Source organism: Sphaeramia orbicularis, chromosome 8, assembly GCF_902148855.1.
Source record: "Sphaeramia orbicularis chromosome 8, fSphaOr1.1, whole genome shotgun sequence".
NCBI lineage: Eukaryota > Metazoa > Chordata > Actinopteri > Kurtiformes > Apogonidae > Sphaeramia > Sphaeramia orbicularis.
This window is the reverse complement of record NC_043964.1, coordinates 15074330-15102105: the sequence shown is the minus strand read 5'-3', so window position 1 is coordinate 15102105 and position 27776 is coordinate 15074330. Positions and strand designations below refer to the sequence as shown.

At 37.5% G+C, this 27776-nt stretch overlaps 1 protein-coding gene and 1 long non-coding RNA gene across 2 annotated transcripts in view; both read left to right on the top strand.

Annotated features, from left to right (window-relative positions):
• The window catches only part of hs3st2 (heparan sulfate (glucosamine) 3-O-sulfotransferase 2), a 107197-nt gene that overhangs the window by 48682 nt on the left and 30739 nt on the right, over positions 1-27776 (top strand).
• Positions 73-25779, top strand: LOC115423385 (uncharacterized). Its single transcript, XR_003935961.1, has 4 exons — positions 73-84; positions 7267-7277; positions 13788-13791; positions 25656-25779. It is a non-coding gene; the product is annotated as an uncharacterized LOC115423385 (long non-coding RNA).

The following is a 27776-nucleotide window of genomic DNA, read 5'->3' as shown; positions in this document are numbered from 1 at the left end:
ACCTATTCACTTAACACAGGTGATTCCAATAATTATCCCGTCTACCTAGATGAGGGGTTGTGCTCATCAAAATGGGCTGGTTCAGTGAATGGTTTGAACAAATACATGGCAGGACTTTTATTTTATGGAGCTGGGATTCTCCACCACTGATATTTAGGGATGCTCTGATACCGATACGAGTATCGGCATCGGCTCCGATACTCAGTGTGTGTACTCGTACTCGTAAAAGATATCCAATACAAATGCACCCATACCACTTACTTCCATGTGACAGTCACAGTTCAGTGCAGCAGATACGCGGCGGTGGAATAATGTGTGTGGAGTGTGAAGAGTGTGGAGATTTTTCAAAATAAATGACGGTGATAAAAGTAACGCTGACTGGAAGTAACATTACAGACACAGACAGATATGGACGCAGCGTTCTGTCCGTCATCTGTGTACATTCCATCCATTTTCCAGGTGCTGGCGGATGAGTACCCAGACAGTCAGACACCAGGAGTACGGAGCGGTGCGGACGGCCGCCAGCAGAAGTGAAAACAAAACTTATCGCTCATTTCTCTTTTCTCTTCCTGCTGAAGCTCAGCTTTTAAACCTTACCAGAGAAAACGCCGCAATATTAGTATCACATTAGTGTCACCTCTGTCATCTCCATGTTTGTTACCTCCGCCAAGGAGGTTATGTTTTTGCCAGGGTTTGTTTGTTTGTCTGTCCGTTAGTGTGCAACATAACTCAAAAAGTTATGGACAGATTTGGATGAAATTTTCAGGGTTTGTTGGAAATGGGATAAGGAAGAAATGATTACATTTTGGTGGTGATCGGGGGTGGGGGGGCCCACAGGGGGGGCCACTGATCAGCCTTGGCGGAGGTCTGCGCTCTCCGAGTGCTTCTAGTTATTACTGACTTTCTTCTTCTTCTTCTCAGAAAAACTTTCCTTTTCTTCGTGGTATTTGTCCAGTATGGTCTATTCAGAGCGGCGCCCCCTGGTGGATTAATTGAGAAACGCTCATTCCAACACATTAAATGTCAGTAGCAGCACTTTTTTTCCAGACTAATGACAACAACAACTAGAAGCACTCGGAGAGCGCAGACCTCCGCCAAGGCTGATCAGTGGGCCCCCCCACCCCCGATCACCACCAAAATGTAATCATTTCTTCCTTATCCCATTTCCAACAAACCCTGAAAATTTCATCCAAATCTGTCCATAACTTTTTGAGTTATGTTGCACACTAACGGACAGACAAACAAACAAACAAACAGACAAACAAACCCTGGCAAAAACATAACCTCCTTGGCGGAGGTAATAAAGCACATTTACAAAAGGAACTAAGAACTGGAATGGGATTATTAAGTACTCGTATCAGTACTCAGTATCAGCAAGTACTCAAATGTAAGAACTTGTACTCGGTCAGGAAAAAAATGGTATCGGTGCATCCCTAGTGATATTATATTGCATTTGCATTCAGTTCATACTCAAAACTAATAGAAGTCGCATATAATGTGTAATATGAACAAGCACACAAAAAAAATCTAATTTCACTAAAAAATCCGAATTGTGCACTAAGCCCTGCTGTCTGAACATAGTGTTCGACTCTACATGCCTCAGTTAGCATGTACAGTTAAGAAGAGTATGCATGTATGGTGGTACAGTATGTATGGCTTGTTTCAAAGGGTTGCCAGGAGAAAACCCCCTCTCTCTGATAAGACATCACGGCTTACATCTGCAAAGTTACATCAGAATAAACCAAACTTGTGCAACAGTGTCCTATGGCAAAGCTGAGATGTTTGACCGTAATGCACAGCAACGCATTCAGCGAAATCCAACCACAACATCAAATATGAAACACCTCATAAACAACTGTGGTGGAGGGTGAGGATCTGGGTTTGTTTTGCAGCCACTGGACCCCGATACCTCGCAGTCACTGAGTCGACCGTGAACTCGTGTGTGCACCAGAGTATTCCCAGAGTCAAATGTGAGGCTGGAATTGAATCATGCAACAGGACAATGATCCCGTGCATAGATTCCCACAAACCCAGATGAACTGAAGGAACATTGTAAAGATGTGTGGGCCAGAGGCTGAGAAAGCCACACAGGAAACGATTACTTCAACTAATTGCAGCTAAAGGTTGTTCTACGAGGTACTGGCCCAGGGGGTGTACCGCAGAATTCAAAGATGGTGCATTTTCTTTTTCTGGTGGCTGTAACCTACCCAAGCACTTATGAGTGATTTGATTTTGATTTGATTTTAGTGATTTATTCCAAACATGCAATGAAGTTTAACATATATGTGAACAAGTAAAAGATAAATAATAAAAATCAGCGATCAAGACAATCTTAGGCTATGTTCAGACTGCAGGCAAAGGTGACTCAAATCCGATTTTTTTGCCCATATGTGAGACGTATCTTACGTTAAATGGAAGTTGAATGTGTGACTTTAAATCTTGCTCTAAAATGTCAGATGAACGTCATACGTCATACATTATGAACCAAAAGGGAAAAAGGAAATGAAATTTTATAAGTTGTTTTGCAAACCAAAGTGGTATATTCTGATTTATATTTTGTATCTGCATTTGTATTTTTTTTTTTATTTGTACTCAAGTCAGTGAAAGGTTTGATTTTTTTTGCTTAATTCAAGATTTTTTTTTTTTGCTTAATTCAAGCAAAAAAAAAATTGCCAATGGAACAAGTGAAAATTATCTTGGTAAGATTTCTTGATATAATATTTTCAAGATCTATCGTCTAAAAACAAGTTCTTAAATCTCACTGAAAAGTTATTCTTTTGGTGATTTTGTCTTATTTTAACCCTTTCATGCATGAATTATGACAACCTTAGTCAAGATTTTTTTCTTTCTTCTTTTTTTTAATTCCTCCTTAGGCATGAAAAAAAAGCAATCAAGTTTTTTTTTTTTTTTAATGAAGTTACAAAAAAGTCCATGCGTTTAATTTTTGAAGTAATGAAACGTGTTTAAAACCCAATATCAGAAAGTCAGATATTTTATTTGTACTGAAGAGTCAGTGAAAGGTTTGATTTTTTTTGCTTAATTCAAGATTTTTTTTGCTTAATTCAAGCAGAAAAAAAAAATTGCCAATGGAACAAGTGAAAATTATCTTGGTAAGATTTCTTGATATAATATTTTCAAGATCTATCGTCTAAAAACAGGGCTCAAAATTAACTTTTTGACCTAGGAGCACTGTGCTCCTAACCCTAAAAAGTTAGGAGCACAGGCTAAAATCTAGGCGCACCACTATTATATAAAAAATTTGGAGAACAAGCAAAACTCTTGGCCATACCAAGTAATATTCCTATATGTATTTAAGCAATGTTAACAACCTAGAATAAAGTATTTGAATAGAGTATGAAAGAAAAAGCTTACATTGACACAGGTGCAAAACAATTGTCAATGTGTGGTATATACTTTAGTTGGTTCTTGGAGAAGAAAGACGAATCACACCATTATTTGCAACAACCAACTTCTGAGGAAGAAACTTTTGACGAATCATGTACACGTCTGGATACCGCTTGTTGTTTATTCATTTGCCCCTCAATTCGCTGGTTACGGTCAGCTGATCGTGTAGCAAGTTGATTCGCGCAACATGATCATCTGACTTGCAGGATACATTACGTCATGGGAAAATACTTGGAACAATGCCAGCGCTACTAACCGGGTTTGGCGGGAGATTGTTTCAAACGTCGGTGGAGTTATTTGATCCTTTTATTTATGCCGCCTGCGCACGCGAGGGGGCGGGAACTAGATTTTCCACTTCAGTCAGCGGGGCGTGGAGCTTGTTTATTTTCAGCTGACGAGTTACTTCTGCAGCCATTATTCTAGGCGCACGTATTAATTTTTGCTCATTTTTTTATTGGCGCACCGTGCGATCGTAATCTCAAAAACAGTCGCACTACCGAAATTCTCAGGCGCATGCGACCGTAATTCAGTCGCAGTCACGAGCCCTGAAAAACAAGTTCTTAAATCTCACTGAAAAGTTACTCTTTAGGTGATTTTGTCTTATTTTAACCCTCTCATGCATGAATTATGACAACCTTTGTCAAGATTTTTTTCTTTCTTCTTTTTTTTAATTCCTCCTTAGGCATGAAAAAAAAGCAATCAAGTTTTTTTTTTTTTTTTTTTAAATGAAGTTACAAAAAAGTCAATGCGTTTAATTTTTGAAGTAATGAAACGTGTTTAAAACCCAATATCAGAAAGTCAGATATTTTATTTGTACTCAACAGTCAGTGAAAGGTTTGATTTTTTTTGCTTAATTCAAGATTTTTTTTGCTTAATTCAAGCAAAAAACAAATTGCCAATGGAACAAGTGAAAATTATCTTGGTAAGATTTCTTGATATAATATTTTCAAGATCTATCGTCTAAAAACAAGTTCTTAAATCTCACTGAAAAGTTACTCTTTAGGTGATTTTGTCTTATTTTAACCCTCTCATGCATGAATTATGACAACCTTAGTCAAGATTTTTTTCTTTCTTCTTTTTTTTATTCCTCCTTAGGCATGAAAAAAAAGCAATCAAGTTTTTTTTTTTTTTTTTTATGAAGTTACAAAAATGTCCACGCGTTTAATTTTTGAAGTAATGAAACGTGTTTAAAACCCAATATCAGAAAGTCAGATATTTTATTTGTACTGAACAGTCAGTGAAAGGTTTGATTTTTTTTGCTTAATTCAAGCAAAAAAAAAAAAAAAAAATTGCCAGTGGAACAAGTGGAAATTATCTTGGTAAGATTTCTTGATATAATATTTTCAAGATCTATCGTCTAAAAACAAGTTCTTAAATCTCACTGAAAGTTACTCTTTTGGTGATTTTGTCTTATTTTAACCCTTTCATGCATGAATTATGACAACCTTAGTCAAGATTTTTTTCTTTCTTCTTTTTTTTATTCCTCCTTAGGCATGAAAAAAAAGCAATCAAGTTTTTTTTTTTTTTTATGAAGTTACAAAAAAGTCCATGTGTTTAATTTTTGAAGTAATGAAACGTGTTTAAAACCCAATATCAGAAAGTCAGATAAAAAAATTAAATAAAAAAATTTTAATCCTACTAATCTGATGTTTTCTCACATTTTAACATATTCTACTGCTAGTTATTACTCACTTCATGGAGATAATATGCAAAATTAAAAAAATAATAATAATAATACTTTTTATCTAACAAATAACAATTGATTTACACTAAAACATGTTAGTGCAGATCAGGTTTATCAAGAACAGCAAAGTTACAGTAATGGTATGAATTTCAGTGTATGGGATGATGCATAAGCGTCCACCGGAACTAAAACAACTAAACCCATGAATATACAAGAGAACAGCTGGAGAAGAACTGTCCAGTGTAGTGACCAGTATGCATGAAAGGGTTAACTGTGAGGAGATATTTTGACTAGAAATGAGAAAAATACACTGAGATTTTGATTTTTGCAATGTACAGCGTCTTCATGTGTTCATGTGAAGGTATGTTTGTGACCAGTTTCCCATGTTTTTACGTAAAACAATCGCATTTTCGCACATCCATCTGCGTTTCCTGACAACATTTGCATTTGTGCTGCTGACATTCACCAGGAGCTTGTCTGGAACTGACAATATGCAACATTCTGTTTTAAGTTCACACCACAGTGAAATGACAGTAATAAATTCTGAGTTCATTGATTGTTCACAAGGAGATGATTCAAAGCTGACCTTTACTGGCTCTGATGGTCTGCATTCCTGATGAACCCGCAATGCTCTTTACAAGTTTAAGTTGTTTAAAAAGACACACTTCTGTCTGGGGTTGAAGTGTCTGCTCTTTCACTACATTTTCCTGTCTTTAAATAGTCAAAGAAACCAGAAATTATGAAAAGATACTGAAATTTGTAAACAGTATGCACGGTGAGGTTCTCCCTACAGTTTGGGAGTGTTCAATCTAACACAGCTCCAAATGGATTTGATGAAAACTGTCATCATTTTTGCTTTAGACAGAGAGGCTTTGATTGCAGTCATTTGATTTCTCCTAAACTGTAGTGGGCTTCTCATTCTGCGTTATCTGATTATAGGGCTGCCTCCTGGAAGTCTATGCCAATCATCAAAACCGAGTTTAGCGTTTTATGTTTTTCTTTTTGGGCTGTGTATGAAAAGTCTACCAGTGCTGCTTCTTGATAAGGAGATTCTTTTGAAATGAAAATGACGGCAGCAGGTAGCAGCAGTTAACGAGCAGCTGATGATGATGATGATGAAACCACACACTGATGACACCTATAAACAGACTTTGTAAAGCCAGTTTCAAACCACACACATTCTGTTGACTCGTATTTAACCCTTAAAGATCCTTGAAACATTCTTGTGACAACTTTTCCTATATGTAATTTAATGATTATGTATATAGTAGCAAGGTTATTATCGTTAACGAAAACTAACGAAATGACGAAAACTAGAATTGAAAAAACATTTTCATTAACTGAAATAAATAAAAACTATAATTAAAAGAAAAAAACGATAACTGAAACTAGGGATGGGAATCGTTAAGAATTTAACAATTCCGATTCCATTATCGATATTGCTTATCGATCCGATTCCTTATTGGTTCTCTTATCGATTCTCATTGGGTGAGGGAATAAAAGAGTACAAACGGGTGTGTTTGCATTTACTGTCTTTTATATTTCCATCTCTGCACAGAAAATATAGCATATACAGGGTGGGGAAGCAAAATTTACAATGAACATTTTGTTGTTTTTTCTCAGCAGGCACTTTGTCAATTGTTTTGAAACCAAACATATATTGATGTCATAATCATACCTAACACTATTATCCATACCTTTTCAGAAACTTTTGCCCATATGAGTAATCAAGAAAGCAAATGTCAAAGAGTGTGTGATTTGCTGAATGCACTCGTCACACCAAAGGAGATTTCAAAAATAGTTGGAGTGTCCATAAAGACTGTTTATAATGGAAAGAAGAGAATGACTATGAGCAAAACTATTACGAGAAAGTCTGGAAGTGGAGGAAGCAACAAAAAACGTACCGAAGCTTTTATTAAAGCTCTCAAATCCAAAATCCTAAAGGATCCAACCAAATCCATGAGAAAAATGACAATTGAACTTGAGGTAGACAACAAGACCGTTAGAAATGCAGTAAAATGTGATTTGAAGATTTAAATTCTCATGACTTTCAATAAACTAATTGGTCATAAACTGTCTTTCAATCCCTGCCTCAAAATATTGTAAATTTTGCTTCCCCACCCTGTACACTATGTACATATTATAATAATAGATGATGCTGGGCCCAGTTCGGGGAGGGGGGGGGGGGGTGTACAGTGAAAGTGAAACTAAAGACTCTACTAATTCCTCTATTGAGGCATTTCTACTACGTGGAACCGGTTCGACTCAGCTTGGCTTGTCTCCTGTTGTTGTCCCGTTGTGTCTTACCTTCGGAAACTTGTATTTGAGGAGTTACGACGTTTGTTGCCCACACCAGAACCGGCCAGGCGTTCACTCTGCTGCTACATTCACAAGCGTGCTGCTAACTAGCGTATAAAATATGTGACATTCCTGTAAATGATTCACATGCTGTGGACAAATGTTTGAGGATATTGGAGGGATTCCACCCTTTTGAAGACATGGAAGCTTTGACAGTGTTCCAAGTAAGTGGACCTGGTGTCGTCTGTTTAGACCGTTTCTGCCTCAACACCATGTTGGCTACGTTCTGACCAACAGCGTACGTGTGACGTCATCGCGCATGCACAACGAAGGCGGAATCGATGAGCAGAATCGTTAAGCAGTCAGGCAAACGATTCCAAGGAATCGAGCTACTGGGAACCGGTTCTCAAAAAGAACCTGTTCTCGATTCCCATCCCTAACTGAAACTGTATTGTGTGCTTACAAAACTAACTAAAACGTATAAAAATGATGGATAAAATTCCATTCGTTTTTGTTTTTGTCAATGTCGGATTGATACGAAATTGATTTATTTCCCTCAAGCAATTTTAGCTGCTGGCACCATATGATATTTAACGGTCCGTCACTGCTCGTCACTTGTGGTTTAGAGTTGTCTTCTCGTTCCCACTCTACCTGGAAACATAGAGGCTAAAGTTGGGAGAAAGCAGCAGAGTCCAGTCTGAGATTTATTTGAATATGACGGAGAAGAAGAGAAAAGATATAAAGAAACTAAAACTAAACTAAAACTAATCATTTAGAAAAGGACAAAAACTAATAAAAACTTGCAAACCTGCTCTAAAAATGAATTAAAACTAACTGAATTAGAGAGAAAAAATGTCAAAACTAAATAAAACTAAACTATAATGAAAAATCCAAAACTATTATAACCTTGTATAGAAGGGATGCAAATTCTTGATTAATTCATTAATCATTAGTTGGTTGACCTTGTTGTTCGATTAACCATTATTTGATAAGCGGTGATTTTCCTGTGAACCTGAATTTGTCTTTCGATAGGGCCTATAAGAATAAAAGCTAAATATTGTTTGTATACTTCATGAAAAAAGCATGTCGTATTCCTTAATGATTGATTTAGTGTACCATTAGGGATACAGTACAGGCAATGACATTTATGGAGTAGAACTAAATAAATCCTGCAGAGAAATTCAATAAAATAAATGGATCTGAAGAGGAGCACTTTAGAAGAAATGGGCATTTCTGGTAGGGATGCACCGACTCTGATACTGGTATCGGGTATGATACTCAGCATGTGTACTTGCATTTACAGCAGCATGACATTCGCAGCTAAGTGCAGCAGGTACGCAGCGGGACTCAACAAAGAATCAGAAGGACTCAGTCTTTTCTAGGGTCCCAGAACTCATCAAACCAATTTGTAGATGAAACACTGCAGTACCAGTGATTTGCATACATTTATGATAAAAACAACCTATTCAGGATGTGCTAGGTTGAAATAATGGAGTCATCTATGACAAAAAAAAAACAAACATTATTAGTAGGGATGTACTGATACCGATATCAGTATCGGGTCCGATACTCAGCATCTGTACTTGTACTCGTACTTGTAAAAGTACTCCGATACAACCGCACCGATACCACTTACGGCAGCATGACATTCGCAGTTAAGTGCAGCAGGTACGTGGAGGAGGAGGAGTAATGTCAGCAGTGTGGAGATTTTTCAAAATAAATGACGTGATAAAAGTAACGTTAAAGACACAGACAGATACAGACGCAGCGTTCTGTCCGTCCTCTGTGTACATTCCATCTGTTTTCCAGGTGCTGGTGGATTCGTACCCAGACAGAGAATACCAGCGTGAACTGTGGAGGTAGAGGATCTGTTCAAAGAGCGACTGTGGGAGTTAGAGAAAAACGACTGACAGATTTAGGACAACTACCCAGGGCTGGGCCGGTTTCCATCCAGTTTATAATACTATGGGGGTAAGGAGCGGTCTGGACCACCGCCAGTGGAAGTGAAAACGAAACTTATTGCTGATTTCTCTTTTCCCTACCTCCTGAAGCTAAGCTTTTAAACCTTACCAGCGAAAATGCTGCAACATTAGTATCCACATTAGTGTTCCCTCTGTCATCTCCATGTTTATTATTACTGACTTTCTTCTTCTCAAAAAACTTTAATTTTCTTCGTGGTATTTGTCCAGTATGGTTAACCCTTTCATGCACGAATTATGAGAACCTTAATCAAAATTTTTTTCCTGGGTGTTTTTATTCCTCTTTAGGCATGAAAAAACACAATGTGATTGAAATTTTTTTTCTGAAAAATAAATTTAAAAAATAAATAAAATAAAAATAATAAAAAAAAAAAAAAAAAAAAGTAAAAATACATTTAAAAAAGTAATGATGACAAAAAAATTCTTATGAACCTATTTTTCATGAAGTTGCAAAAATATCCACTCAGCTGGACACCACACGTTTAATTTTTGACACACAGAAACATGTATTTACTGATAAATTGTGTGGAAACTGTGGGGAAGGCTTGTGATTCTGGGGGTTTATCCTCAGGAGAGATCTACATAATGTTACCAATTCATGTCAGAAAAGACGTAGTGTCTTAAAACTTTAATAAAGATACAGTGATCCCTTATTTTTCGCGGTTAATGGGGACCGGCGCCCCCCGCGAAAATCGAAAATCCACGAACTGGAGCCGGAGCCCCCCGAGCCTATCCTAGACCTAGGTACATGTATGTATGTATCTATAAATAGTATATAAGTACTGCAAATGTAATAATTATGAAATAAATGAGATATATATAAAAGAAAACAATGATTAGTACATGTATACATGCATATATATAGATCGGATACATGTACGTACTGTAAAACATCTGAAAGAAAAGAATGTAGAAAGTAAACAAAACACACACACACATGCATACGTACTAACAGCTGATACGTACTCTCTCCTCTCTTCATTCGTGACGCTTATCCATCGTATACGTACACACGAACACACGCACATCTACTCCCAGCTCTCTTTTCCTCTCATACGCACAAGAAACGAATCAGTTCTCTCTCTCTCTCTCTCTCTTTGGTCTCGAGCATCAACACACACAAACACGTACATGGGCATGCATGAACTGACATTTCTACATTTTCTCTCTCTCTCTCTCGCTCGGGGTAAGCGGTTGCTGGGCCGTCTGCGTTTCTCGTGTTGCTTACAGGAGGCTGTGAGTCATCACTGGCAGCTGCGGCCTCTCGTCTGCTGTGGGGTGGATTTTCGCGGAATTTCCGCGATTTTTTCTTGATTTTTTATTTTTTGATGAATATTTCTGAAAAATCCGCGAATAACTAAAACCGCGGAACTTAAAGCGCGAATTGGCAAGGGATCACTGTATTTGTAAAAAAACAAAAAACAAAAACAAAAAAAACGACAAAAAGAACAACAAAATCCATGAATATACAAGAGAACAGCTGTAGAATAGCTGTCCACTGTAGTGACCACTATGCATGAAAGGGTTAATTCAGAGCGGCGCCCTCTGGTGGATTAATTGAGAAACGTTCATTCCAACACATTAAATGTCAGTAGCAGCACTTTGTTCCAGTCAGACTAATGACAACGACAATAAAGGACATTTACAAAAGGAACTAACAACTGGAATGGGATTATTAAGTACTCATATTGGTACTCAGTATTGGCAAGTAATCAGATGTAAGTACTTATACTTGTAGTTGGTCAGGAAAAAAGTGGTATTGGTGCATCCCTAATTTCTGGGATGCTGTCCATCCACTGTCATTGATCCAAGTTCATGGGTTTTACTGGTGAATCAATGTTGTAGAAGATGACAGTGTTTCCATGGTAACTACGGAGCCTTTGAATGTCCAAATAGGTCATATCTGATGACCATGAAAAGACGGCAAACTACATTTTACAGCAATTATTTACATGTATTGATAGGATTAGTGGATGACCATGTATTAAACAGTTTAGATCAGTAGATGCTTTTGGTCAGTGGTGGATGTTTGGGTCTTTATGGGTTAAAACAGTCAGTATCATCACTAAAACATGTAACGGTGGACTTTCTGACTAAGAGATATAGGTGGTTCTGCGAAACTGGGTTCATTTTGGTACCAGCTTTTTAGACCCAATAACAAATAGGACCAAAATTGGGACATTAAAAGCTACCTAGGTGTCAGCGCATTAGATCTGGAAATAGAGCTATAAGTAAAGACACTATGTAAAATTTGACGATCCTAGTGGTTTTTCTAATCCAGACAGGTGGGTTTTTCATGAATTTCCGTCTCATTCCAGGTTTCGTGTGTAACCCATCGTGTCCACTGGAGTTACATACGGAACCTGCCCATTTAAATACAAATAAATCGCAAGTGATTTTGCAACAGCGATCATTTCTATGAAACACTCTGCCTGGTATAATTAATTCGATTCCCAAAATGTACCTGTGAGAAACTAAAAAGATATTTGAAAAAATAGTAGCGCGTAATTTTCGTGTCCTTTTTACCGTGCTACATGCATATTTTTGTCTAAAAATAATGTAAATAAAAATGTGTTTTATCTGAAAAATAGTTTCTCTTGTATCTTTGAATTTTTAGCCCCTCTGCCCTGTTTTTAGAAGCACCCATATGAAAAAATAATTCAGTAAGAAAAAAAGAATGACTAGTAGTGAAGTGTTTGCTCTGATTTGGGCACAGTCCAATCTGGTTACATATATATAAAAATGGCTGCTGTTATCAAGGGGCTGTGAATATTCTCATGAGTATTCTCCGATAAGCTCCCCAGAGAATATTCAGTATCATTTCCACAGAGCGCTCTGAGCTGTCACACATATTGTTTCTGACACCATATATTAATGAGCGAGCTTCAACAGTAAATTATCCTCAGACTTTAATGAGCAGCTTGGAGGTGGTAGGGCGGTACAGTCATCAGCGCATAAGACCCGATCTTTCTGCCTCGGGACTGAATGTCCAGTTCCTATATGAGCTTTTCCACATTTCCTGCTTGAACTTGATGAGACAGAACACCGGCTGCCTTCTGAGAAATAGTCCAATAGTCTTAAAACAACTCAGCCAGACAGAGCGCAACAGAACATTCATATATTCAGCCGGTCAAACACTTTAGATGAACGGATAAACCTTTAAAGCCTCGTGAGGAGTCAAAGCCTGAGTGAAATACCAACCGGGCAATTAAGAGATATTAACTGCTCTGCAAACTCAAAGAAATAAGGAGATTCATTAGCGCTGTTTCCATATAATTGTCAAGCAAATTTAAGACAAACTTTAGAAATTGGGCAATTCGGTGAGTTGGACACGTTTTCATTAACGTATGTGGAGGAAATACATTTAAGGAAGTCTAGCTGCAGATTGATAGTGGATAGTGCATGATGTGCCGTAGAAACGTTTAGCCTGATATATATGGTTAAGATTTGGAAGAGGATTAGCTTGGGGGGTGGGTTATGTCCAATCAGGTGTGTTCACAAGGCTGCATCTGGACACTTTTTAGCGAGGAGAATGTTCACAATTGACTGATTAAAGTGTTTATTTTGAATATGGATGTAAAAAAAAAAAAAAAAACTAAACAAAAAACCTATTTAAACATAAGACATGAAATACATATTCGAAAAGGAGTGAGAGGAAGTATAACTTACAAACTGCTCCCCTTCTCTTTAATGAATAACAATAATAAGCTTCCTAGTCTAAACATACACTATGTTGCCAAAAGTATTGGCTCACCCATCCAGATAATCAGAATCAGGTGTACCAATCACTTCCATGGCCACAGGTGTATAAAATCAAGCACCTAGGCATGCAGACTGCTTTTACAAACATTTGTGACAGAATGGGTCGCTCTCAGGAGCTCAGTGAATTCCAGCGTGGAACTGTGATAGGATGCCACCTGTGCAACAAATCCAGTGGTGAAATTTCCTGGCTCCTAAATATTCCACAGTCAACTGTCAGCTGTATTATAAGAAAGTGGAAGTGTTTGGGAACGACAGCAGCTCAGCCACGAAGTGGTAGGCCACGTAAACTGACGGAGCGGGGTCAGCGGATGCTGAGGCGTATAGTGCGAAGAGGTCGCCAACTTTCTGCAGAGTCAGTCACTACAGACCTCCAAACTTCATGTGGCCTTCAGATTAGCTCCAGAACAGTGCGCAGAGAGCTTCATGGAATGGGTTTCAGTGGCCAAGCAGCTGCATCCAAGCCATACATCACCAAGTGCAATGCAAAGCGCCGGATGCAGTGGTGTAAAGCACACCGCCACTGGACTCTAGAGCAGTGGAGGCACCTTCTCTGGAGTGACCAATCGCGCTCCTCCATCTGGCAATCTGATGGACGGGTCTGGGTTTGGCGGTCGCCAGGAGAACGATACCTGTCGGACTGCATGGTGCCAAGTGTAAAGTTTGGTGGAGGGGGATTATGGTGTGGGGTTGTTTTTCAGGAGCTGGGCTTGGCCCCTTAGTTCCAGTGAAAGGAACTGGGAATGCTTCAGCAGACCAAGACATTTTGGACAATTCCATGCTCCCAACTTTGTGGGAACAGTTTGGAGCTGGCCCCTTCCTCTTCCAACATGACTGTGCACCAGTCCACAAAGCAAGGTCCATAAAGACATGGATGACAGAGTCTGGTGTGGATGAACTGGACTGGCCTGCACAGAGTCCTGACCTCAACCCCATAGAACACCTTTGGGATGAATTGGAGCGGAGACTGAGAGCCAGACCTTCTGTCCAACATCAGTGTGTGACCTCACAAATGCGCTTCTGGAAGAATGGTCCAAAATTCCCATGAACACACTCCTAAACCTTGTGGACAGCCTTCCCAGAAGAGTTGAAGCTGTTACAGCTGCAAAGGGTGGACCCACGTCATATTGAACCCCATAGACTAGGAATGGGATGTCACTGAAATTCATATGCGAGTCAAGGCAGGTGAGCAAATACTTTTGGCAATATAGTGTATCTATACTCTAATGCACAGTTGTCAAACATGCGTCCCGGGGGCCAAATCTGGCCCACCAAAGGGTTCAATCCGGCCCCTGGGATGAATTTGTGAAATGCAAAAATGACATTGAAGATACTAACAATCAAGGATGTTAAAATCATTTTAGGTCATTTCAATGTAAAAATGATCAGACCAGTAAAATACTATCATAATGACCTATAAATTATGAAAACTGCAAATTTTTCTCTTTGTTTTAGTGTAAAAAAGTTACATTACACAAGAATGTTTACATTTACAGACTAGCCTTTTATAAAAAAAAAAAAAGTGAATATCTGAAATGTCTTAAGAGAAGTCTGTGGAATTTAATAATATTCTGGCTGTTATTTAATGTTTGGTATATTTGTAGATCCACTGTGATCTCTAAGTTGTGATTCACATGTATAAATGATAAACTAATGCGTAACATTGTTAACATTGCACTTATTTTTCTTAATATTTACAGGTTGTTCATATTTGTTCATGTTATGTTTGGGTACAATTCGTAGATGTAAACATTTTCATCACGGAATTTTACTTTTTTCACTGAGAAGTTCTTATTCTATTATTTACATTATTTTACTGGTCTGGCCCACTTTATATCGTATTAGGCTGAATGTGGCCCCTGAACTAGAATGAGTTTGACCCCCCCTGCTCTAATGCTTGATACTAGTTAAATCATTTTGTTTCTGACTTATATATATATATATACACACATGCAAATATATACACACATACCACATATGTACTTGTACATCCGTATAACACTGTGGTACACAATTCTTGTTCACTTATAAAAATCTACAACTTTTTAAGCAATTCTAATGGAGACCAACCAGCAGGGAGGTGTACATTATGGATAAGATAAGATAAGATAAGATAAGATAAGATAAGATTTTATGCTGGGGAAAGCTCACTTTTGGGAAAAATTCCACTGGCATTTTCAGTTGAATAACCTCTCAGCTGGCATGTCTGTTTCTTCACATGAAATTTGACACCATGGCAAAGGGGCCCTGTTGTTTATCTGTTGCTAGGTAACCCACTTCAATGGTGATTCCATGATTCTGGGCATAGCGACGTGATTGTAAGGCTATTGTATTCCAAAAGTACTAGTATCTCCCAAAATATTGGTCCTATCAACTTGCCATGTTCACTCGTCTGTTCCTTGACCACAGATACATACAGCTGTGCTCATAAGTTTCCATACCATAGCAGAATTTGTGATTCTTTGGCCATTTTTCAGAGAATATGAATGATAACACAAAAACTTTTTCACTCGTGGCTAGTGGTTGGGTGAAGCAATTTTTATTATCAAATAAATGTGTTTGCTCTTTTTTAAATCATACTGACAACAGAAACTATCATAATGAACCTGATCTAAAGTTTCCATACCCTAGTTCTTAATCCTCTGTATTGGCCTCTTTAACATCAATGACAGCTTCAAGTCTTTTGTGGTAGTTGTGGATGAGGCTCTTTATTTTCTCAGATGGTAAAGCTGCCCATTCTTCTTGGCAAAACACCTTCAGTTCCTTTAAGATTTTGGGTTTTCTTGCATGAACTGCATGTTTTAGACCTCCTCAAAGTGACTCAATAATACTGGGGTCAGGAGACTGAGATGGACACTCCTTCACCTTCACTTTTTTCTGCTGAAGCCAATGACAGGTCGACTTGGTCTTGTGTTTTGGGTCATTGTCAAATTGGAACAGCTAAGACCGTCCCATGCACATTCTGTCATGGTATGTAAACTTATGAGGCAAGGCTAGTTTATTTGTATAGCACATTTCAGCAACAAGGCAATTCAAGGTGCTTCACACAGGATATTGAAATACAATGACAAGGGAAAAAGAAACACATTTAAAACATTATAAAAGAAACATGTAAAAGGTGATTAAAAACAGCAAGTAAGAAAACAACACATAAAACCCAAAAAGATAAAAACACACATATTAAAGTAAGAGTTGCAGTGCAGAGTTTCGAAAGAGAAAATACAATTTAAAAAGTCAAAAGTCTTTTAGTCAAAGGCAGCAGTGAACAGATGAGTCTTTAACCTTGACTTAAAAGAACTGAAACTCTCAGCAAACCCGATATTTTCTGGTCGTTTGTTCCAGATATACAGAGCATAGAAACTGAACACTGATTCTCCATGTTTAGTTCTGACTTTTGGAACCCAGAGTAGACCTGCACCTGACAACCTGACTGGTCTGGATGGTTCAGACTGGACTAGAAAATCTCTGATGTACTTTGGGTCTAAACCATTCAGTACTTTCTATGCTAGCAAGAGAATTTTAAAGTCTATGAGCACAACACTAAGTATACAAACTGCAGCAGTCAGCTCTTTCCAGATTTTGTGTGATGCCCGAGACACACAGAGAGAGTCCACTTCCCTTTTATAATACAGACATCCTTGAAGATATTGTGAACTGGAAACAGAAACTACTTTGTCAATTACAAGACTCCTTGTTATATTTAACAGTCGGTTTAATGGTTTGGTATTATGGTATCATGAATATCTGGCATTGAATTACACAGTATCATGTTTTCCTGGGAACAATATGATACTAGAATGTACATGCAGTATTTTGTTGGACTGCCTTTAGCTTTGAATACAGGACACATTCACCATTGTACCCTTTATGCCAATAGATATATACTTTTTTTTTTTTTTTACACTTGTCATATTCTGATGACAGTAGACAGGCAGTTACATAAAGTCCTCTCCATCACATCAGTGGAGTTCAGGTCTGGACTATGCGGTGGCCAGTCCATGAGTCAAAATGATGTCTCATACTCCCTGAATCACTCTGTCACAAGAAGAGGCTGATGAATCCAGGCATTGTTCAGTCTTTATGTTCTCCATCAAACTGCTGGTTGTTTAAGTTGCATCTGTTGGGGTTAAATAACTTGTTGCAGCCGAAACATATAAACCATTGCTGTGATTTCCAATGGAAAGTTCTTAGCTGTTTTCTTAATTAAATCCAGGTAGGGACCTCTTTTTTTTTTTTTCTTTGACTAGGTTGTGTATTCGGGATTGTAGACTAGATGATTACATCAGATGTGACTGTGACCTCATTGTACGGCATTGTGGGATTTCTGTTTTCAACAGAGTGTTATGACTGTCTTGTTCAGATACAATTATATAACTAGCGGCCTTGTGCATCTACAACAGAAGAACACTGAGGTCCTCTGGAATGTTTACATGGTTTACAGGAAAATAAGGCGTAAAGACATGTTTATGTCTGAGCAGCTTCGTGTCTACCTGATCACTCATGTGTTCAATGTCAAAATGCATTCACAGATGCTGTGTATACTCCATGATGAGCGTTAACTCTTCTCAGCAAAACTGGACAACTTTTTTTTTTTCTTAGTTTTCTACCTGGTCCACTGGTCCTTATAGTATAAAACAGCTTTATTTGGGTCAGCAGGAGCTCAGTTTCCAGGGATTTTGACTGAGAAGGGTATGATTGGTGGTTCATCCATCCTGGACAAGTTAGTGCATGCGGACTGGTAGCAAGAGAGCTAGAGGGCATTGCTGAGGTGCCCTTGGGCAAGGTACCAAACCCCCAACTGCCCAGGGTAACTAACCATGTGGCAGTATATACACTCTGACACCTCTGCACACATTAAGTGCATATATATATATATATCTATATCTATCTATCTATCTATATATATATATATATATATATATGTATATATATATATATATATATATATATTTATTTATTTATTTATATATATATATATATATATATATATATATATATATATATAAAATCCTGTTTGTGTATGTGTGTATATTTCATCCTCTATAAACAATAACAGAGTGAAAAAACGGTATTTCCACAACGAGGCACAAATAAAGGCATTTCTGCTTAAAGTTGGAGCCACACATTTCAGTATGGGGCCTTTATCAGGGTCATCACATAGAACATAACCTGGATTTAACCCATAAAGACCCAAACAGCCACTGGCAACTAAAACTAACTACTGACCTCAACCGTTTAATACCTGTTGATCCACTAATTCTATCAATCCATGTAAATAATTGATATAAAATACAGTTTATCGTCTTTTCATGGTTGTCAGATATGACCCATTTGGACGTTCAGAGGCTCCGTAGTTACTGTAGAAACACTGTCATCTTCTACAACACTGATTCATCTACATCGGGGGTCACCAGTCCTGGTCCTTGAGGGCTGGTATCCTGCATGTTTTAGATATTTCCCTCTTCCAACACACCTGATTCAAATAATAAGCCTATCATCAAGCTCTGCAGAAGCCTAATAACCGTCAATTCTGTACAATAAACAGTACAGTAAAACGTGCACTAAACCTGTGGCATGATCAGCATGTGAACAGATGTAAAAATGTATATAGCTTTCTTTACTGTGTATATCTTGTTTTTGCACTTCTTTGCTCTTGTGTGCTTGTACTTTTGCTGCTGTTAACCTGGAATTTCCCATTGTGGAACTAATAAAAGCATATCTTATCTTATATATATATATATATATATATATATATATATATATGCAGTGTTTAAATGCATATATCTAAGCAAAACACATTTGAATATAATGTTAATATCATTTGTATATTATAAATATTGTGGGGAAAAAAATTATATGATATTGATAATTGAAATAAAAAATGTTTAATTTGATATTTACATTTGTTGTCCATCCATGACGCTGCCATTTGTCAAAATTCTTGCTATTTAGGTATGATTAAATATTTTTTTCCTCTAACCAATTATTAGGTTGTAAAATAGAGGGTTTAAGGTATACACTGAATATATTTTAGGATGAAAATGTCAAAGGAACTTCACTTTTGAGAACTTTGTAAAAAGAGACAATTTTTTTTTCCATCTGTGACGCAGTAGTTTTTGATATTTTTCATTTAAAAATATTTGAAACTATAATTTCGCCCTTTGAGTATGTTTAAGATTGGCATTTAGACCTTTCCAATTATATGTAATATTTGTCTTTAAACTTTTCTGGTTCAAAAGTTATGAATCAGAAAGTAGTGGACCGTCCATCCGTGACACCCTTGACCTCGCCCATGTATTGACACCTCAAGGTTCGGTCCTGTCTAATTGCTGGAGATGCCAATGTTATTATTTTGTCAGAGGAACAAATGCCGATGGTTCTGTCTTGATTGACCATGCACTAACAGCCCAATTGGTGTCCTTTATCGGCCCGGGCTGCAGCAGAAAGTGTACGTTGTCCCAGTGGAAATGCAGAACTGCTGGAGGATGGTGTATCGAGGTTTAATGGGGAGTCCTTGGTACTTTTAAAATAAAGACATCCATGTTTGTGGCTTATTCCTCCATAATGATATTGCAGTGTCCGGAGGGAACTGAGGGTGAACTCCAGGCCTCCTGTCTCCACTGCACCAACAGAGATAAATTGTTCAGCAAGATAGCCAGCAGGTTTTTTCAGGGTCACTACAGTATGCAGACTAAGGTTTCAGTGCTCATTAATGAACAGCAATGACTGGCATTCTTCACAGAAACGACCTTAACCACTCGAAGATAAGAACTGCTCATTGCTGTTATTGTTATTATTGTATTATTTTTCCTCTACTTTTCAACAAGACAATACAGGAACGCCTAATAATTATTGCAAAAAGTCTATTTAATAAGTGAAAGAGGACTCAGGTTTACCTTTTCAGCCAGTATTCTAGTTGGTAAAACCTTATTAATAATGAACACATCCAGAGCCTCAGTGGAGTCTTCTTCCTTTTCATCTGTTTGTATTAGACATTATTGTTTTATATTTCATATTATACTGGAAGAGTTCTACATCCATTAATAAGTACTGGAACATTTCCCTTATGTGCACATTAGAGGCGACCTTATTCTCATTTTCAGTTACTTCCTGTTATGTTCTCAGTGTATTAAACAAGAAAAGATTATTGTCATTGTCTGGTTTATTTGGTCAAATTAAACAATACTTTTTTTTTTCTCACTTATATAACCTTAACCTTAACAGTAAACATCTTTAAAAAAACACAACAAGAGGATCAATCTCAACACTAATGCAGTGCTAGTATTAACAGCCAGGAATCTTAACAAGTAGACTAAATAAATTACAATTTCAACCAGTTGTATTGATCTGTGTGGGTGAAAATCAGAGGTGCCGCTACCAATTGTGGGCCCCATGAAAGGTAAACATTATGGACCCTTCATAAAATTCAATATATTGTCGATTTTGCCGCGTTTCCACTACGTGGAACCGGCTCGACTCGGCTCAGCTCGACTCGACTCAGGTACCAGGTCCTATCCTGGAGACTGTTTCCATTACAGGTTACTACAGACTTTACAGTACCGGGACGACATAGCGATGCGGCACGTTACTTCCGTGTCGTCTACTCCAAGAGTTGCTGATAAACTTGCTCGTTGCGTGTTGTCTTGTCAAGCTAACACTGAATTTTTATGTCTGAACCTCCTCGACAAACCGTGGTATAGTTTTTAGCTTACCGGCCAACAGGCTGTAAGCTATTGTCGTCATGCGGTGTCTGGTGTCCTGTTGAGCCGCATTATGTAATAAATTCCCATTTTGTAATAAAAGTTCAAAATGTAATAAGAATGTCACAACATCTTGTAATAAAGCCGCATTATGTAATAAGCTGACGCATTTTGTAATAAACTACGTCAACGCATTATGTAGTAAATTTTTTTCACGTTATGTAGTAAGTTATTACAATTTGAGAAATTTATTACAAAATGCACTTGACACATTTTTATTAAAAAAATGTAATAACATAGTTCATTATGTAATAACAATCTAAATTAATATAAATTCGGAGCAATTTAGAAGAAATTAGTCACAGGAGCTACAGGTAATGGAATCAGAACTTTAACCACACAGTTTAAAGATTCATTTAGCACATTACATTTTCCTGAAAATAAAAATGTGTCAAGTGCATTTTGTAATAAACTTCTCAAATTTTAATAACTTACTACATAATGCGAAAAAATTTACTACATAATGCATTGAGGTAGTTTATTACAAAATGCATCACTTTATTACATAATGCGGCTTTATTACAAGATGGCATGACATTCTAATTACATTTTGAATTTTTATTACATTATGGGAATTTATTACATAATGCGGCTCAACACGTCCGTTACAAAAATTTCAATCGTCTTCTTCTCCGAAACTAAATTTCCGATTGACTTCAAACTTGGTATACAGCTTCTTTATGATGATGTCAACAAAAGTTAGTGAAATTATTTGGATCTGATTCTGGATTTGGTGCAACTTTGAATAATTTCTCCATTATAAGAGATAAGAAGTGAATCCATGCAATAACTCAGAAAATATAAATGATATCCAGTGTAAATTTCTTCAGTCCAGCCCTGATGGGGAGATGACCAAAACATAATGGCCACATGCTGATCAGGATCTTCTGAAAAATTTACGGAAACTTACTGAAAATTTAACATGGACTCTTATGGGGAAAAAATTTCAATCGTCTTCTTCTCCCAGACTCCAGTTCTGATTGACTTCAAACTTGGTATACAGCTTCTGTATGATGATGTCAACACAAGGTATTGAAATTATTTCGATCCAGATCTGATTCTGGATTTGGTGCGACTTTGAAAAATGTTCCCATTATAAGAGATAGGAAGTGGATTGATCCAATAAATCAGTATCAATGATATCAAGTTGGAATTTGAATTTTTTACAGATCGGATTGGAATATGACCAAAACATGGGCTATTTCTGTAATATAATAAAACACACATAACTGGGTGATAATAAATGACATCTGGATACATTTCCCAAAGCTTTTAATCTGGCCGGTAAGCTACAGGGCCATTGGTCCTATTTTTCGGGCTGTCATCATGTGGATTAACCTCTCGCTATATTTACTGTAAACTTCCGCATCTGTTTTTTGTAAAACGGTGGGTCAAAGAGATGACTCTCTGACCAATCAGTGGTCTGCAGTGTTTACACGTCGCGTTTTAGTATCTGGTCCCCAGTCCTGGAACCTCAGTGGAGGTGATACAAAAAAAACTAGTACCGGGTACCAGATTCCAGGTCCTTTTCTCAATGGAAACGCAAAAAGGCAGAGCCGAGTCGAGTTGAGCCGATACCATGTAGTGGAAATGTGGCATTTGATGTAGCGGGTGTGGGGTGTGTGTGTGGGTGGGTTTAAATACGTGGGGGTGTGGTCCATAACTAACGTAACTTACGCTGGCGTGAAACGAAACAAAACTTTAACATGCTTTCGACGTTTGACTCCTGACTTCCATGCCCCTATTATTGGGTGGATCTTACACGAAATTTTCACAGCTTCTAACCTGTATCCACTGGACCCCCTCTGTTCTATGTGCCCCCCACAAATGCTGGGCCCCATGAATTTGTCTTGTTTACCCCCCCTTAATAGCGCCCCAGGTCAAAATAATTCCTATAATACCACGTTTCCACTACATGGTACTGACTCGGCTCGACTCGGGTATCAGCTATTTCTGGAGACCGTTTCCATCGCAGGATACTACCGACTTTAGAGTACCTGGTTGTCATAGCGACGCTGTGCGTAACTTCCGCAACATCATCTTCAACACGACTCAGCTGACGGTAAAAACAAAAAAGAAGAAAAGAATAAGCAGAACGATGACGCGATACATGCACACAATGGAGGATGTCGATGAGATGATATTTCATTTTTTGTCGCTTTGCGGGCTGTCATCATGGATTAGCCTACCGGTATATTTACTGTAAACTTCTGAATCTGATTTTTTTTTTTAAATGGCGGGTCGCACATTGATGGCGCAGAGACAACTCTCTGACCAGTCAGTGGTCTGCAGTGTTTACACATCACCTTTTAGTATTTCTTCACCTGCTCTGGAACCTTGGCCGAACAAGTACTAAAAAAATAGATTCCAGATTCTTTTATGTAACTGAAAAACAAAAAGGCCGAGTCGAGTTGAGCCGGTGCCACATAGTGGAAACGCAACATAAGTAGATAATTATAAAACCAGACCTTGTATTTTCAGTCTGATGATAATGGGGTTTATTTACCTTCAGCTGATGGTACCGGTACCTAAATACACTGTAAAAAAAAATAAATCTGTAATTTAACAGAATTTTTGCTGTTTATTTTACAGATATTTCCTGTTTTTTAAGATACAGGAAAATATGAATGAAATGACAAAAATAGACTATGATTTTACATGTTAAATGACAAATAACATGAAAAAACTGTGACTGTGAATAACTAAAAAATTTCCATTTTTTGAAAGAAATGTTTTCTTTTTCACAGAAAAATACAGTTAAAATACATTTGCAAATGTATCATAATTTCACATATATTTCTTTTCTATTTATGAGATTAAACTGTTAATTTAAAGTTTAATACTGTAAATAAATACATAAATAAATAAAACGAGATAAAATTACTGACAATTAACCGTTAAAGAAGTATTTGTTCTGAAAGTTTAACAAGACTTGTTTGTTAACTGACAAATATCTTGTGTAATTACAGGTTTCACAACAAAAATGTTGAATAAATGTATTTTTGTGAATGTATAACATGTATAAGCACTGATAAACTGTGCAAATACAGTTTTTATCAGTGGATTGTACAACCTAGTCTCATTGAAAATTTTATATATATTTATAAGATATATATATATATATTAGTCTCATTGAAAATTTGTGTGTGTGTGTATATATATATATATATATATATATATATATATATATATATATGTATATGTAATATAGGTAATTTGATTGTTTCAATACATGTAAATATTCTTTATTAAACATTAAAAAGTTTTAAAATCTATGCAAAATGTTATGTAAATTTAGGGCAAAAAACTGTATTTTAATCATGTAAATTACCGTATTTATATGAGATGGTTATTTTCTGCTTTTTAACAGTATTTTTTCGGCACCCCTGCTGCTGGAATATTACTGTTTTTTTAACTTTTTTTTTTTTTTTTTACAGTGTATGCTACAGATATAAATAGATACTACTGGTTACGTTACACTTTTCTGCAACTGTGAGAAATACCCAGTATCTCCAACTGGGAATTACAAATGGAGCAGGTTTTTCCCCATGTGGCTGCTCATAGTTGCGGTTCAACGGCTGATTAGACTGATTGTTGCCTCCAGTGTAGAGTCAAGGTGCAGGATCTTTAACAGAAAACCAATGGAAACTCTAAAGCAGTCATCTCTCTATCGGTAATGACTCTGTCTTTTCTCTGCATCACCTGACCATGCATTATAGAAGTGCAACCATAAGAATGGTATTTAGGAGCAGGAAAAAATCAGCACCTTTACTTCTGCCTTAAAAGATCAGGGGCCTCATGTGTAAAGACTTGCGTGGATTTCATATTGAAACCTGCCGTACGCCCAAATCCAGAAAAGTCCGAACGCACAAAAAAATCCAGATGTATAAAACTGAGCGTACGCCCGAATCCAAGTACATTTCCTTTATACATCCCAATCAGCGTGGAATTGAGTGCATATGTTGGAGTACCTGACTCCTCCCTCTCCACGCCCACATTTAAATATGCAAATCAGTATAAACGGGGTCTGCAGGTGGGATTCCCTCTGGGATTCCCCTGTCTGCAGGATCAGACAATGACGTCAAGGTGGACGCGAAGCGGAGGCCAAAACAGGCGGAAGGAGAAAAGAGACGAACTGAGACTGTTTGAGCAGAAAGTTGACGATATTGTGGGTGACACTCTTCTCACAGGGCTGACGCGGATCCCCCCCAAGGTAAATATATATTTAGTATTAGTGTAAGTCACACATTAGTTTATTCTACGGGTCAGACAATAGTCTGATCACAGCTAAACTAGATAATGGTTCATGCGTAATCATGACAGGAAATCAAAGAGGAAATCATAGACTTTGACTCCTGTTTAATCACTCAAATTATTATTTTCCAACAATGAGACAGAAGACGGTCAGACCCAGTACCATCCTCCTGTCACAGAGGCTTCCTGTTGACTCCCCGGCGTTAGCCGGTCCGCCACAGCCCACTGCTGATGCCTGTCCGACCGGTGTCCAGAACACCGGCATGGGTCCATGCTGACCCTAGTCATATTAGGACATCGTGAGGACAATCGGCGGAGTCAATGAGCGACTGGGCCGACTAATAAATGTTCTCACAGACATGAACACTACATTAAATGCATTTATCAACCAGTGAATTTTGGGTCCTTGTCTCTTTATATGGTTGTTGCTTAATGTCCTTAATGTTAAGGATTGGCATTGTTGGATACAGGGTCTGGTTGGTTCTGGTTCTGGTGGTGGATGTGCTGCTCTTGCAGTAGGATGGTGTGTCGGTGTGTTCATTATTCTTCTGTGTATCTCCGATGTGCCCATCAATCGGAGGAATGACCTTTGTTACATTATTAACAGTTTCTCAGTGTCACCTCTAAGTGTCGCCAAAGGTTCCAAAGCACTAGAAACGTGCGTACGCCAGCTATGGACTTGGCGTGAAGGACCACACATTTCCATGATCATTTCAGTCTTTATACATCTGAATGTGAGCGTGGAAAAGGGCGTACGCCAGGTTTTTGTGCGCACGCACGCTTTATACATGAGGCCCCAGGTAGCATCTGTAGAGTTAGAATCACAGTCCATGATGTGAGTCACAATTTTATCAAATCATATAAAATATAATTGAGTTCCATCCAAAGTATAGTTTTTTTCTCTAGTTTGTGGAAGCTTAGGCTGTCAGTCATGTCTCTTTGTTGTCTTTTGCATCATTTTTACAACACTGGAAATATCTAGTTGACAGAAACACAAGTCCATATTTTCATGAAGATCAGTCTGTCAGGTTTAAGTCTTGGTGGTTGCAATTTTTTTCATATCAAAGTCTGCATTTCCAGTTGAGAATCGTCATTTGAACAGCTACTATCGGTCCCAACTTGTACTAATGGAATGTTTAACTACTACTTAAACTGTTCCTGAATTATTTACAGAGGCAGGAAGTAAACTCACACACACACATAAATATCTGTACTTTCGACTCTTTACATTCTAAAGCAGGCGTATTTTCATTGAATTGATTATTCTCATTTTACATCGATTTCAACCTACATGGATGGAATAGTACCACATTAAAAATATAACTGTATAGAGCAGTGAATGTCAGATGTAGAAACATAAAAGAAGGAAAAACAGATAAGAGGGAGATTTGACCACAGAGGAAAAACACTATTTAATGAGATGTTTAAGAGCAAGAACAACTGGTACTAACAACATGGAAATGCAGTAGAAATCCTACTATATGATGGACGTTTCGGCCCCGTGTCCCATCAATGTGTGATTGATGTTGCAGCACAGGAGGGCGTTTGTACAGGTTTTCCTCAGCCTTCACAGGCCCGATCGCCACCAAACTCACCAAATGAATAGAAACATTACCTGACTATCTACTACGCACAAGTTTATGTCCGTATTCAAATGTTGTGAGGTGGCCATATTAATTTAAATTGATTCATATAAGCTCAAAACAGATAGTAACTGATACAAATACATTATTACAAATATTAAATTATTTAACTCGTTGTATTGTGACTGCCTCCGCCGCTACCGCCGCCACAATAATTCTAGCAAATTAGGCTACAGGTATTATTATTAAGTATTTTTGTATTATTACAACAATTATTATTTCCCCCCTCACTCCTCCCTCTCTCTTTCTCACTTTCATTCACAGCCCCCTCTTCCCCTTTTCCTTATCACCCCTAACCAAGCTATATGGTTTAGTTGCTATTTACGTTTATGATCTTTTTCATTGTAATATGACGTTGTTGTTGTTGTTTTTGTTGGCAATACTCTGTCATTGTTGTTGTTTTTGGTTTGTTTGTTTGTTTGTTTGTTTGTTTGTTTGTTTGTTTGTTTGTTTGAATTTCCCTTTGTTTATGTGTTGTTATTTTTCTGTCCACATTGTCTTGTTAATTATCACTAATAAAAAAAAAAAAAAATGTTGTGAGGTATGCTGGTTGATTTTAGCCTCTCACGCTATCCTACAATGGCACCACGGGTACAATGCCGCTAGAAATTATTAAATTTACTGTTTAAGTGCATGTTTGTACTTATGTTTTGTTTTTTTTAACCTGAAAACACGTAAATAGTCACTAGTAACCAAAAGCATGTACCGATCTAAAATATTTAATGACTGTTGAACCATTAATCTTTTCAATACATGTAAATAATTAAGGCAAAAATGCAGTTTCTAGCTTGTCATTGCTGTCAGACACGACCTATTTGGACGTTCAGAGACTCCGTAGTGAACGTCTTCTACAACATTAGCCGCTTTTCCATTGACCCTCAAATTGTGCGAATATAACTTGCGCTTAAAAATTTACCTGATGGAAAGACGACAATTTCACCAAAACTCTCGTTTTTTGATTAAAAGTTTTTGTGCTGGCAGAGGTGGGTTTTTC